General features: G+C 40.4%; 1 protein-coding gene across 23 annotated transcripts in view; it reads left to right on the top strand.

Annotated features, from left to right (window-relative positions):
- The window catches only part of PAN3 (Poly(A) specific ribonuclease subunit PAN3), a 159,378-nt gene that overhangs the window by 83,287 nt on the left and 62,719 nt on the right, over positions 1 to 13,372 (top strand). The gene's annotated exons all lie outside the window — the stretch shown is intronic.

Genomic DNA, 13,372 nt, shown 5'->3' with positions numbered 1-13,372 from the left:
TAAAGCAAACAAAATTCGAAGCACTTTAACTGGTGACAAAAAAATTGCTTGAATAAAAAAAACGAAGTGAAACTCCAAAAGGTTCGACCTCGGATATTTAAATCTAACAAGTGTAACAAAGTGCTCACTTTGATGCACCGTAACGTCCTAATGTGTTCTATAGAGGTCTTCTATTGTATAGAAGCCTCCTACGGAGGTCTTCTATTGTATAGAAGCCTCGTACGGAGGTCTTCTATTGTATAGAAGCCTCCTACAGAGGTCTGCTATTGTATAGAAGCCTCCTACGGAGGTCTGCTATTGTATAGAAGCATCCTACGGAGGTCTGCTATTGTATAGAAGCCTCCTACGGGGGTCTGCTATTGTATAGAAGCATCCTACGGAGGTCTGCTATTGTATAGAAGCCTCCTACGGAGGTCTGCTATTGTATAGAAGCCTCCTACGGAGGTCTGCTATTGTATAGAAGCCTCGTACGGAGGTCTTCTATTGTATAGAAGCCTCCTACGGAGGTCTGCTATTGTATAGAAGCCTCCTACGGAGGTCTGCTATTGTATAGAAGCCTTCTACGGAGGTCTGCTTCTACTATTGTATAAAAGCCTCCAACGGAGCTCTTCTATTTTATAGAAGCCTCCTACGGAGCTCTTCTATTCTATAGAAGCCTCCTACGGAGCTCTTCTATTCTATAGAAGCCTCCTATGGAGCTCTTCTATTCTATAGAAGCCTCCTACGGAGCTCTTCTATTCTATAGAAGCCTCCTACAGAGCTCTTCTATTCTATAAAAGCCTCCTACGGAGCTCTTCTATTCTATAGAAGCCTTCTACGGAGTTCTTCTATTCTATAGAAGCCTCCTACGGAGCACATCTATTCTATAGAAGCCTCCTACGGAGTTCTTCTATTCTATAGAAGGCTCCTACTGAGTTCTTCTATTCTATAGAAGGCTCCTACGGAGTTCTTCTATTCTATAGAAGTCTCCTACGGAGCTCTTCTATTCTATAGAAGTCTCCTATGGAACTCTTCTATTCTATAGAAGCCTCCTACGGAGCTCTTCTTTTCTATTCTATAGAAGGCTCCTACGGAGCTCTTCTATTCTATTCTATAGAAGCCTCCTACGGAGCTCTTCTATTCTATAGAAGCCTCCTACGGAGCTCTTCTATTCTATAGAGCCTCCTACGGAGCTCTTCTATTCTATAGAAGCCTCCTACGGAGCTCTTCTACTCTATAGAAGCCTCCTACGGAGCTCTTCCATTCTATAGAAGCCTCCTACGGAGCTCTTCCATTCTATAGAAGCCTCCTACGGAGCTCTTCTATTCTATAGAAGCCTCCTACGGAGCTCTTCTATTCTATAGAAGCCCCCTACGGAGCTCTTCTATTCTATAGAAGCCCCCTACGGAGCTCTTCTATTCTATAGAAGCCTCCTACGGAGCTCTTCTATTCTATAGAAGCCTCCTACGGAGCTCTTCTATTCTATAGAAGCCTCCTACGGAGCTCTTCTATTCTATAGAAGCCTCCTACGGAGCTCTTCTATTCTATAGAAGCCTCCTACGGAGCTCTTCTATTCTATAGAAGCCTCCTACGGAGCTCTTCTATTCTATAGAAGCCTCCTACGGAGCTCTTCTATTCTATAGAAGCCTCCTACGGAGCTCTTCTATTCTATAGAAGCCTCCTACGGAGCTCTTCTATTCTATAGAAGCCTCCTACGGAGCTCTTCTATTCTATAGAAGCCTCCTACGGAGCTCTTCTATTCTATAGAAGCCTCCTACAGAGCTCTTCTATTCTATAGAAGCCTCCTACGGAGCTCTTCTATTCTATAGAAGCCTCCTACGGAGCTCTTCTATTCTATAGAAGCCTCCTACGGAGCTCTTCTATTCTATAGAAGCCTCCTACGGAGCTCTTCTATTCTATAGAAGCCTCCTACGGAGCTCTTCTATTCTATAGAAGCCTCCTACGGAGCTCTTCTATTCTATAGAAGCCTCCTACGGAGCTCTTCTATTCTATAGAAGCCTCCTACGGAGCTCTTCTATTCTATAGAAGCCTCCTACGGAGCTCTTCTATTCTATAGAAGCCTCCTACGGAGCTCTTCTATTCTATAGAAGCCTCCTACGGAGCTCTTCTATTCTATAGAAGCCTCCTACGGAGCTCTTCTATTCTATAGAAGCCTCCTACGGAGCTCTTCTATTCTATAGAAGCCTCCTACGGAGCTCTTCTATTCTATAGAAGCCTCCTACGGAGCTCTTCTATTCTATAGAAGCCTCCTACGGAGCTCTTCTATTCTATAGAAGCCTCCTACGGAGCTCTTCTATTCTATAGAAGCCTCCTACTGAGCTCTTCTATTCTATAGAAGCCTCCTACGGAGCTCTTCTATTCTATAGAAGCCTCCTACGGTGCTCTTCTATTCTATAGAAGCCTCCTACGGTGCTCTTCTATTCTATAGAAGCCTCCTACGGAGCTCTTCTATTCTATAGAAGCCTCCTACGGAGCTCTTCTATTCTATAGAAGCCTCCAACGGAGCTCTTCTATTCTATAGAAGCCTCCAACGGAGCTCTTCTATTCTATAGAAGCCTCCAACGGAGCTCTTCTATTCTATAGAAGCCTCCAACGGAGCTCTTCTATTCTATAGAAGCCTCCAACGGAGCTCTTATATTCTATAGAAGCCTCCAACGGAGCTCTTCTATTCTATAGAAGCCTCCAACGGAGCTCTTCTATTCTATAGAAGCCTCCTACGGAGCTCTTTTATTCTATAGAAGCCTCCTACGGAGCTCTTCTATTCTATAGAAGCTTCCTACGGAGGTCTTCTATTCTATAGAAGATTCCTACGGAGGTCTTCTATTCTATAGAAGCTTCCTACGGAGCTCTTCTATTATATAGAAGCTTCCTACGGAGGTCTTCTATTGTATAGAAGCCTCCTATGGAGGTCTTCTATTCTATAGAAGCCTCCTCCTTTTTTATCCTACAGAAACTTTTTTAGTAGGGTTTCTATTCTCTATATTCTGTAGACGCCTCCCATGGGAGGCATCCTCTTGGAATGAAGGCTTCAATTTTCTTTAGAAACCTCCAGTAGAAGAACCCTTCTATTCTATAGAAGTCTTTAATGAAATCTTGAATTCTCCATAAGAACCTTGTGGAGATCTTATTTTCTACACAAACCACGAAGTTCATATCTGAAGCCGTAGGAGGCTTCTATTCCACAGAAGGAAGGTGCGACACCTTCCGCTACAATTGCTTAGGTCAAAATTGTTTTAAATTCGTCTATGACCCTAACTTAGTTCTAATTATCATGGCAACACTGACCTTCACGGCTTGCCGGTACTATAAAAATAAAATTTATTCAATTGTTGGCAGTTAATCACTACCACCAACAACACATTTTCAATATTGAGACCAACAATTTAAGCTTTTCTTTATAAAAAAGTTAGACATAACAGTTGAACATTTCTTACTTCTACCATCGACTCTCTGTGCTCAGCGAGTGCTCTAAACGGGCTTAGAGATACAAAACAAAACAACAACAAAATTAGGTCAAAGTGTGGTTTGACTTGATTTTGTTGTGTTTGTTGTTTTAACTATTTTTTTTCTAGCTTGTTGCTTTACAAAGCAGTTTCTGCCAGCAGCAAGTTTCTTCTTCTTGTTACTGTTTTATTTAATCTTCTACAAATCCACAGCCACCATAACTTGTTTGGAAAAATAGTCACGTTGCCGATGTTTGTGAGTTGTTTTGTCTTTCTTCCATATGAACGTTCGTTCGCCATCTAGTTTTGTTGTGAACTGGAAATTGTGTGTGTTTTGACATTTATTTATAAAAACTGAATACTATACGTCGATTAAAACTAATTCATCGCTGTCGTCGCCGTCGTCGTCATTATCAGCATCATAAAATGAAATTTTGTGATAAGAAGGAAACATTGACATTGAAAATGAAAAAAAAAAAAATCGATCGCACAAATTAGTCGACGTGATTATTCGTTGGTCAAGACAGATTTGAAAACATGTTACATTGTAATATTGTAAACTACTCTGATTATAATCGACCTTAAAAATTATACAGCCATGGCGCTATCACATTCCTTTTAAGGTGACAAATTTTGTCACAGATTGTAGGGAATAAATGTTTTTATATGATTTGACATGACTTGGAACGGAGAGTGATTTCTTTGGACAGGTGCACTAGTTAAATGGAGTTGAATCGGTTATCTGTATCGACGTTTTGTACCAGATCTACAACAAAATAGATGGGAACATTCCATTTCACATTGAAATATCCCCTTGCTTAATTAAAGGATTATGGAAATTCTTTCATCAGTTGGTGTGAATCCGATGATTAGGCCTTCGAATCCATTCTCCCGTTACAAACCTTACAGATCCTTAAGTATTATAAACGACTTAACATGCCAATTATAAAACTTACAATCCCCTTCATCCATGTAAAACTCAAATTACTATAAACTATTAGCAAAAATAAACACATAAGTATAGACGAACAAATCGACAGGGTCATTGAAATTTTGCGTAATACACATGAATTGTTTTCTCTTCTTGTTTTTGTGGTTTCCCTCTATTCGGCCGTCATCACCATCTATCTTTATCAAATATATTTCAGTTTTTTTTTTTTTTTTAATTATGAAAAGTGCAATGAACACATAGATCCCAACAACGACGGCAACTGCAACAATTTGTAGGCAAAATACCCAACTGTCTGTTCATGCAGATGCAAGCACAACGAAAAAAACCAAAACGTACTATATATACTTACGTACGTTTTATTAAAGAAAATATTATTTTAACAATAACAAAGGAGGCCTTCTATTCCATAGAAGACTCCTATGGAGGCCTTCTTTTCTATAGAGGCCTTTTATTCTATAGAAGCCTCCTATGGAGGCCTTCAATTCCATAGAAGCCTCCTATGGAGGCCTTCTATTCTATAGAAGCCTCCTATGGAGGCCTTCTATTCTATAGAAGCCTCCTATGGAGGCCTTCTATTCTATAGAAGCCTCCTATGGAGGCCTTCTATTCTATAGAAGCCTCCTATGGAGGCCTTCTATTCTATAGAAGCCTCCTATGGAGGCCTTCTATTCTATAGAAGCCTCCTATTCTATAGAAGCTTCCTATGAAGGCCTTCTATTCTATAGAATCCTTCTATAGAGGCCTTCTATTCAATAGAAGCCTCCTATGGAGGCCTTCTATTCTATAGAAGCCTCCTATGGAGGCCTTCTATTCTATAGAAGCCTCCTATGGAGTCCTTCTATTCTATAGAAGCATCCTATGGAGGACTTCTTTTATATAGAATCCTCCTATAGAGGCCTTCTATTCTATAAAAGCCTCCTATGGAGGCCTTCTATTCTATAGAAGCCTCCTATGGAGGCCTTCTATTCTATAGAAGCCTCCTATGGAGGCCTTCTATTCTATAGAAGCCTCCTATGGAGGACTTCTTTTATATAGAATCCTCCTATAGAGGCCTTCTATTCTATAAAAGCCTCCTATGGAGGCCTTCTATTCTATAGAATTCTCCTATGGAGGCCTTCTATTCTATAGAAGCCTCCTATGGAGGCCTTCTATTCTATAGAAGCCTCCTATGGAGGCCTTCTATTCTATAGAAGCCTCCTATGGAGGCCTTCTATTCTATAGAAGCCTCCTATGGAGGCCTTCTATTCTATAGAAGCCTCCTATGGAGGCCTTCTATTCTATAGAAGCCTCCTATGGAGGCCTTCTATTCTATAGAAGCCTCCTATGGAGGCCTTCTATTCTATAGAAGCCTCCTATGGAGGCCTTCTATTCTATAGAAGCCTCCTATGGAGGCCTTCTATTCTATAGAAGCCTCCTATGGAGGCCTTCTATTCTTTAGAAGCCTCCTATGGAGGCCTTCTATTCTATAGAAGTCTCCTATGTAGGCCTTCCATTCAATTGAAGCCTCCTATGGAGGCATTCTATTCTATAGAAGCCTCCTATGGAGCCCTTCTATTCTGTAGAAGCCTCCTATGGGGGCCTTCTATTCTATAGAAGCCTCCTATGGAGGCCTTCTGTTCTATAGAAGCCTCCTATGGAGGCCTTCTATTCTTTAGAAGCCTCCTATGGAGGCCTTCTTTTGTATAGAAGCCTCCTATGGAGGCCTTCTATTCTATAGAAGCCTCCTATGTAGGCCTTCCATTCAATTGAAGCCTCCTAGGGAGGCGTTCTATTCTATAGAAGCCTCTTATGGAGGCCTTCTATTGTATAGAGGCCACCTATGGAGACATTCTATTCTATAGAGGCCTCTTATAGAGGCCTTCTATTCTATTGAAGCCTCCTATGGAGGCCTTCTATAGTATAGAGGCCTCCTATGGAGGCATTCTATTCTATAGAGGCCTTCTATTCTATAGAAGCCTCCTATGGGGGCCTTCGATTCTATAGAAGCCTCCTATGGAAGCCTTCTAGTCTATAGAAGCCTCCTATGGTGGTCTTCTATTCTATAGAAGCCTCCTATGTAGGCCTTCCATTCAATTGAAGCCTCCTAGGGAGGCGTTCTATTCTATAGAAGCCTCTTATGGAGGCCTTCTGTTCTATAGAAGCCTCCTATGGAGGCCTTCTGTTCTATAGAAGCCTCCTATTGTATAGAAGCCTCCTATGGAGGCGTTCTATTCAATAGAAGCCTCCTATGGGTGGGCTTCTATTCTATAGAAGCCTCGCATGGAGGCCTTCTATAGAAGTCTCCTATGGAGGCCTTCCATTCTATAGAAGTCTCCTATGGGGGCCTTCTATTCTATAGAAGTCTCCTATGGAGGCCTTCTATTCTATAGAAGTCTCCTATGGGGGCCTTCTATTCTATAGAAGTCTCCTATGGAGGCCTTCTATTCTATAGAAGTCTCCTATGGAGGCCTTCTATTCTATAGAAGTCTCCTATGGAGGCCTTCTATTCTATAGAAGTCTCTTATGGGGGTATTCTATTCTATAGAAGCCTCCTATGGAGGCCGTCTATTCTATAGAAGCCTCCTATGGAGTCCTTCTATTATGTAAAAGCCTCCTTAGATGCGTTCTATTCTATAGAAGCCTCCTATGGAGGCCTTCTATTCTGTAGAAGCCTCCTATGGAAGCCTTCTATTGTATAGAAGCCTCCTATGGAGGCGTTCTATTCTATAGAAGCCTCCTATGGAGGCCTTCTATTCTATAGAATCCTTCTGTAGAGGCCTTCTATTCTGTAGAAGCCTCCTATGGAGGGCTTCTTTTCTATAGAAGCCTCCTATGAAGGCCTTCTATTCTATAGAAGCCTCCTATGGAGTCCTTCTATTCTATAGAAGCCTCCTATGGAGGCCTTCTATTCTATAGAAGCCTCGCACGGAGGCCTTCTATTCTATAGAAGCCTCCTATGGAGGCCTTCTATTCTATAGAAGTCTCCTATGGGGGCATTCTATTCTATAGAAGCCTCGCACGGAGGCCTTCTATTCTATAGAAGCCTCCTATGGAGGCCTTCATTCTATAGAAGTATCCAATGGAGGCCATCTGTTCTATAGAAGACTCCTATGGAGGCCATCTATTATGTAAAAGCCTCCTTGGATGCATTCTATTCTATTGAAGCCTCCTATGGTGTCCTTCTATTATGTAAAAGCCTCCTTGGATGCATTCTATTCTATTGAAGCCTTCTATGGAGTCCTTCTATTATGTAAAAGCCTCCTTGGATGCATTCTATTCTATAGAAGCCTCCTATGGAGTCCTTCTATTCTATAGAAGCCTCCTATGGAGTCCTTCTATTCTATAGAAGTCTCCTATAGAGGCCTTCTATTCTATAGAAGCCTTCTTTGGAGGCCCTCTATTCTATAGAAGCCTCCTATGGAGGCTTTCTATTCTATAGAAGTCTCCTATGGAGGCATTCTATTCTATAAAAGCCTCCTATGGAGGCCGTCTATTCTATAGAAGCCTCCTATGGAGTCCTTCTATTATGTAAAAGCCTCCTTGGATGCATTCTATTCTATAGAAGCCTCCTATGGAGGCCTTCTATTCTGTAGAAGCCTCCTATGGAAGCCTTCTATTGTATAGAAGCCTCCTATGAAGGCGTTCTATTCTATAGAAGCCAACTATGGAGGCCTTTTATTCTATAGAAGCCTCCTATGGAGGCCTACTATTCTATAGAAGCCTCCTACGGAGGCCTTTTTTTCTATAGAAACCTCCTATTGAGGCCTACTATTCTATAGAAGCCTCCTATGGAGGCATACTATTCTATAGAAGCCTTCAATTCCTACTCTCTAGAAGCCTCCTAATCTTAAGAAACCTTCCCGCGATATCTATCGAAAAGAAATGACACACAAACTCACATTCACAACATTCATTATTTCAGGTACGTGCACCGCAACACTTTTGAGCTTTAATCCAAACTTGTATATTTTTTCGGCAAGTTCATATGACCGACATCTGAAAACCCTCTGATACATAATTATCTGGGGAGAAAGATTTCGGTTGCATAGCGGGTCGATAATCGATTCGATATTGTCAAAAGATGGAAGCTTAAATTCACACATGCTGAGGGTAAATCTCTGTCGGCAAAGCCGACTGATACTATTGTACTTGTTTTATATATGTACCTATAATATATGTATATCTCTGTGGTCGACCTATTTTTTTTTTTTACTTTTATTCATATTCATACGACGTAACGGAAACAACAGAGAAATAAAACAAAAACATTCATTTGTTTTGTATTTACCTGGCCTCACACCTTTCACACCTTTCTCTGCACATTTTTAATCAATTTGGGTTACCTTAACTAACACACAAACACATACATTCAAATATACAAATATACATTGGGGTTGTATATTTTTCACTGCTAAACATTTGTCTGTTCCAGAACTGCAAGAATCTACTAATTTTTCGATATAACGAAGGGAAGAAGAAGTAAAAATTTGTTGATTCTTGCAAAAATAAGTTCTAACAGGACTTTCACTAATATTATATATTTATATATAGGTTTGGATAATTAATAATTGTTCCACAAACATCCCAGACGGAATAAGGGAGGCTTTTCTCATATCAATGAGTACCCCCCGATTCATATAAGCTAAATGATATGTTTATCGCCGAGTCCGAACGACGTGTCTTAAGACACAACTTGTAGAAAAGTTTTACTTGCCTGAAATACTCAGAAAATTTTTCCAACATAACTGAGGGATATTTTGCTACCGTTGACTGGGGAATCGAACCCACGACCATTAGTCTGCAAGGCAGGTGTGCATACCAATGCACCCATATAGTTTTAGATTTTGGATTTTAAATATTGACCGTCCATAATAATGAACCGAAAACCCCAAGTCTATTGATTGAAACAAGACCTTAAAACAACCATTACATAATTTGCGACACGACATAACCTACTCACATGAAACCAAACAGTGCAAAACTACCCTGTGGTACAAAACTGAGGCTTATGGGCTCCATACTCAGCGTCGACAAACAAATAAAAAAGTACAAATTCGATTAGTTGTTAATGTCTTGATGTGAACCTTAATGGGCTTAAACTAGATTAAAGCTCTAAAGTGTTTAACTTTTGCGGAGAAAGTACCTGAAAGACATAGTCCATCTTAGAACTCCGTCTAATTATACCCTCAGCATTTATGTATGCTAACGAAGGGTATATACACTTTCATACGGGCAAAATGTGTCTCATCGAAATAATGGCTTTAGAACCCAAGTATGTTTGGACGAATTCCGTTTCTGCCTGGAGCGCACGATAACTCTCGAACGGATCAACTGATTCGGTCTGTGCTTTCGAAATATCTTGTCCAAACTTAGTTTAAGTTCGAAGATGGATTATATCGGTCCACTCCTTCCGGTACCTACCCCACAAAAGTTCGAAAATTTTCGGAAAATTTTTTCGCACGATAACTCTTGAAGGTAGTAACCGATTTGCACCATACTTTGCACATCGTGAAATTTCTACCATACCTAGATTAGGTTCCAATATGGACTCAATCGGCCCAATCCTTCGTGCACCTCCCACACAAAATTTTGGAAAAGTTCAGTTTAGGACCTGCTCTCTAATCGCTTTGATTTTTGTTGTAGCAACATGTATTCACTGCCTCCACCCCAATACGACGGTACAAGTTTCGTCCGGGGCATGACCATACTTCCTGAGGAAATAGCCTGAAAGGTGCAAAAACCCCTATGACACCGTGTGTAGTGGTTGTAGCGCATATTAACTCTCGAACGGATCTTTCAGTTCGGTCCAAAATTTGGATTTCGTAATATTTTTTCCAACCATAGTTTAACTTCGAAGATAAGCCATAACGGTCCACTCCTTCTGGTACCTTTCCCACAAAAATTCAAAAATGTTCGGAAAAAATTGTGCAAACGATAACACTTGAAGGGAGTGGCCGTTTTGGTCCATACTTTATACATTCTAATATTTCTATCACATATAGATCAGGCTCGAATATGGACTATATTTGTCCACTACTTAGGATACCTGCCACACAAATTTCGGATAAGTTCTCTTTTAGGACTGCTCTCGAATCACTCTGATTTTTGTCGGAGCAACTTGTTTTCGACGGTAAAAGTTTATTCAGGGGCAAGTTTATACTTCTTGAGAAAACAGCCCGAAAGGTGTAAAAAACCCTATGACACCATAAGTATCTAGACTTATTGAAGAAGGGGTAATATTTGGTCTCTTTATTATTTTAGGAATTCTGTGCCCTTAACAAAATCCCTTAACTGTTTAACATTATTTACCGTTATCTGATTAAGTCCCGGTATAGTGTCGGTCCCTATAGACTGGGGCCTGATATTTGCGAAAGCTGGCCATTGGTAAATAAAGTGTTCCAACGTTTCGTCGTCATCTCCGCATGGTCTGCATAAGCTGTTATCTGCGCATTTAATTTTATGCAGATGAGCTCGTAGGCCCAAGTGACCAGTAAGGAAACCTGTTAGCTTACTAATGTCTGCCTTACCTAATAATAGTAAATTTTTAGTTTTATCCTCGTTTGGGTCCCCCCAGAGAATCTTAGTGGTTTTCCCTATCTCCTCTCTATTCCATAGGGATGTATGGACCTGTTTTGTCCAATTTTTTAACTCTAGACGTGACGCATTTATAGGCTTTGCGCTGTCTAAGTTTACTGTTGCTAATTCCCTGCCATTTTTTGCCAGAGAATTTGTTCTTTCATTACCTTTAATCCCCGCATGGCCTGGTACCCATATGATACGCACTATTCCTTGCTGGGAATAATTGTTTATCGTATTTATGCAGTCCAGTACAGTTTTTGATTTTACTGTCTTGGATGTTATTGCATTGATTGCCATTTTACTGTCCGTAAGGACGTTAACGGTAGTTGGTCTCGAGTTAGCATTAAACCAGTTAAGACACTGTGTGATGGCCCTGATATCCGCTTGAAGGACCGTATTGTGATCCGGCAACTGACGAGAGATTTCGGTCAATAAAAAGTACCAGTCCCGTCCAGCAGTTTCCAGGAGGCTTTTCAGCTAGAGTCCCGCCGATCCACGAGTCTCTGTCAGGTATTAATATTTTACACGAGGCAACTACAATTGTTTCAGGTATACGGTCCGAATTAACGTTATCCATTGTCTCCCCCGTTGTTACCTGTAGAATTTTTTGATGGTATGTTACGTGGTCCTTTTCGATCCACTCATCTGTCGCCTTCAGCCTTATGGCTGCGACGGCAGCTTCATACCTTATCTGAATTTCTATTGGGTGTATCTATAGAATAGTTTCTAGTGCCCTCGTTGGTGTTGTCCTCATAGCACCACTTACGCCTAAGCAGCACATTCGTTGGACTTTTTGTAAAATGTTTATACTACATTTTTTATCCATCGCGTATGTTAGGATGGGTCTAACTACGCTTTTATATGACCAGTGTGTCATCTTTAGATTGAGACCCCATTTAGAGCCTATGGCCCTTCTACAGGTTGACCAACATCTGTATGCTTTGTTGGCTCGTTCTTGGATATGATCCTTCCATTTAAGTTTCCTATCCAGGATTACTCCCAGATATTTGACCTTATTGGAAATCTTAATAGTCTTGTTAAGGAAAACAGGTCCCTCGATGTGACCCAGTTTTGTTTTCTTAGTGAAAAGACATATTTCTGTTTTTTTTTTCGGGTTAACGTTTAGACGCGAGTTTTAGGGCCGATTCGGCCCTTCTGCATAACAAATTAGGGTTCTTTTCCCTCAGAAGTATTACAACGTGGTCTGCATAACAGACTGGTTCAAATCCCTCTTTGGTTAAAGTCCTCAGTATGCTATTTATGGTAGTAACCCACAGGAGAGGTGACAAATCCGTCCAATTCAGTACCTCGTTTATAAGATTTTCTGAACATATAGTTATATCCAATACCTCCTATTAGGTCGTTAGTATTCAAGTAATCTAAAAGGGCTTGGCCCCTTTTGTTAGTATTAGTACTTCCCCACGTGACGTGGTGTGAGTTAGCGTCGCTACCTACTAGTACTTCGTTACCTGTTTGTTTTGCTTCCCTCACCAGCCGCTGCAGCTCCGTTGACTCTGGATGACTCCGATCATTGGTCCTCCAGTAAATTTAGTTTATTATCTAAAAATGATCCATATCAGTCCTCTCCTTAGGGTACCTCCGCCACAAAAATGGTTCAGCATTAGTGTCTTAGTGCAGTTTAGGGTCTGTTCGAAGATCATTTGGAAATGTATACCGATGCCTTTCGTTGTGGTCCTGTTTACAGCCATATTATGTTTTCCGTGGACAAGTCCATGCTTCCTGGTATACTGGTCCAAAAGTTATACGATGGCCCACTGAAATAACTAGTGGGCGCGATATCTATCGAAAAGATATGAGTCCCAAACTAAGATCCACTTCCATAATGGACTATGTCGGTCCGTTCCTTCAAGTACCTCCTCCGCAACACTTTTGAACTTTAATCCTAATCCACATTTTTGTTGGCGTGTTCAAATGTAAAAAAGGGCCACAAAATTCTGAAAAGTCCCTAAATACAGTCAATCTGTCCGTAGATGAAAGTTTTCAACTGATACTTTTTTAGTTGTTTCTTTTGTCAAAAACCTTTTGTTTTTGGACGGGTAAACGACGTTTTTGACGTACATATGTATTATACGTCGAAAAACTATGTCATACACGTCACACTTTCTGTCAGGCAATCTCTGATCACAACTTTACAAACTGCCCTTTAAAAAAAATTTATTCATCGTTCGTTCCAATTTTCGTTAGCCTAACTTGAACCGTTTTAGTGATATTGTAATTTTTAACATTTGCAATGATCTGCAAAATGTTATAACCCTAATGTAAAATAAATACATATACCTACATAAATACAAAACAAATAATAAATACAAAATATTCTAATGATTACTGTAAATATCAGTTGTAGGAAAAAACCGAGAGATAGACAGAGAAAGAGACCAACTGAGAGTTATTAAAATCA

This window comes from Musca autumnalis, unplaced genomic scaffold (genome assembly GCF_047663935.1).
Source record: "Musca autumnalis isolate F117 unplaced genomic scaffold, ASM4766393v1 scaffold_4, whole genome shotgun sequence".
Lineage (NCBI taxonomy): Eukaryota > Metazoa > Arthropoda > Insecta > Diptera > Muscidae > Musca > Musca autumnalis.
Note: the sequence above shows the minus strand (reverse complement) of the source record. Positions and strands in the feature narration are given on the sequence as shown.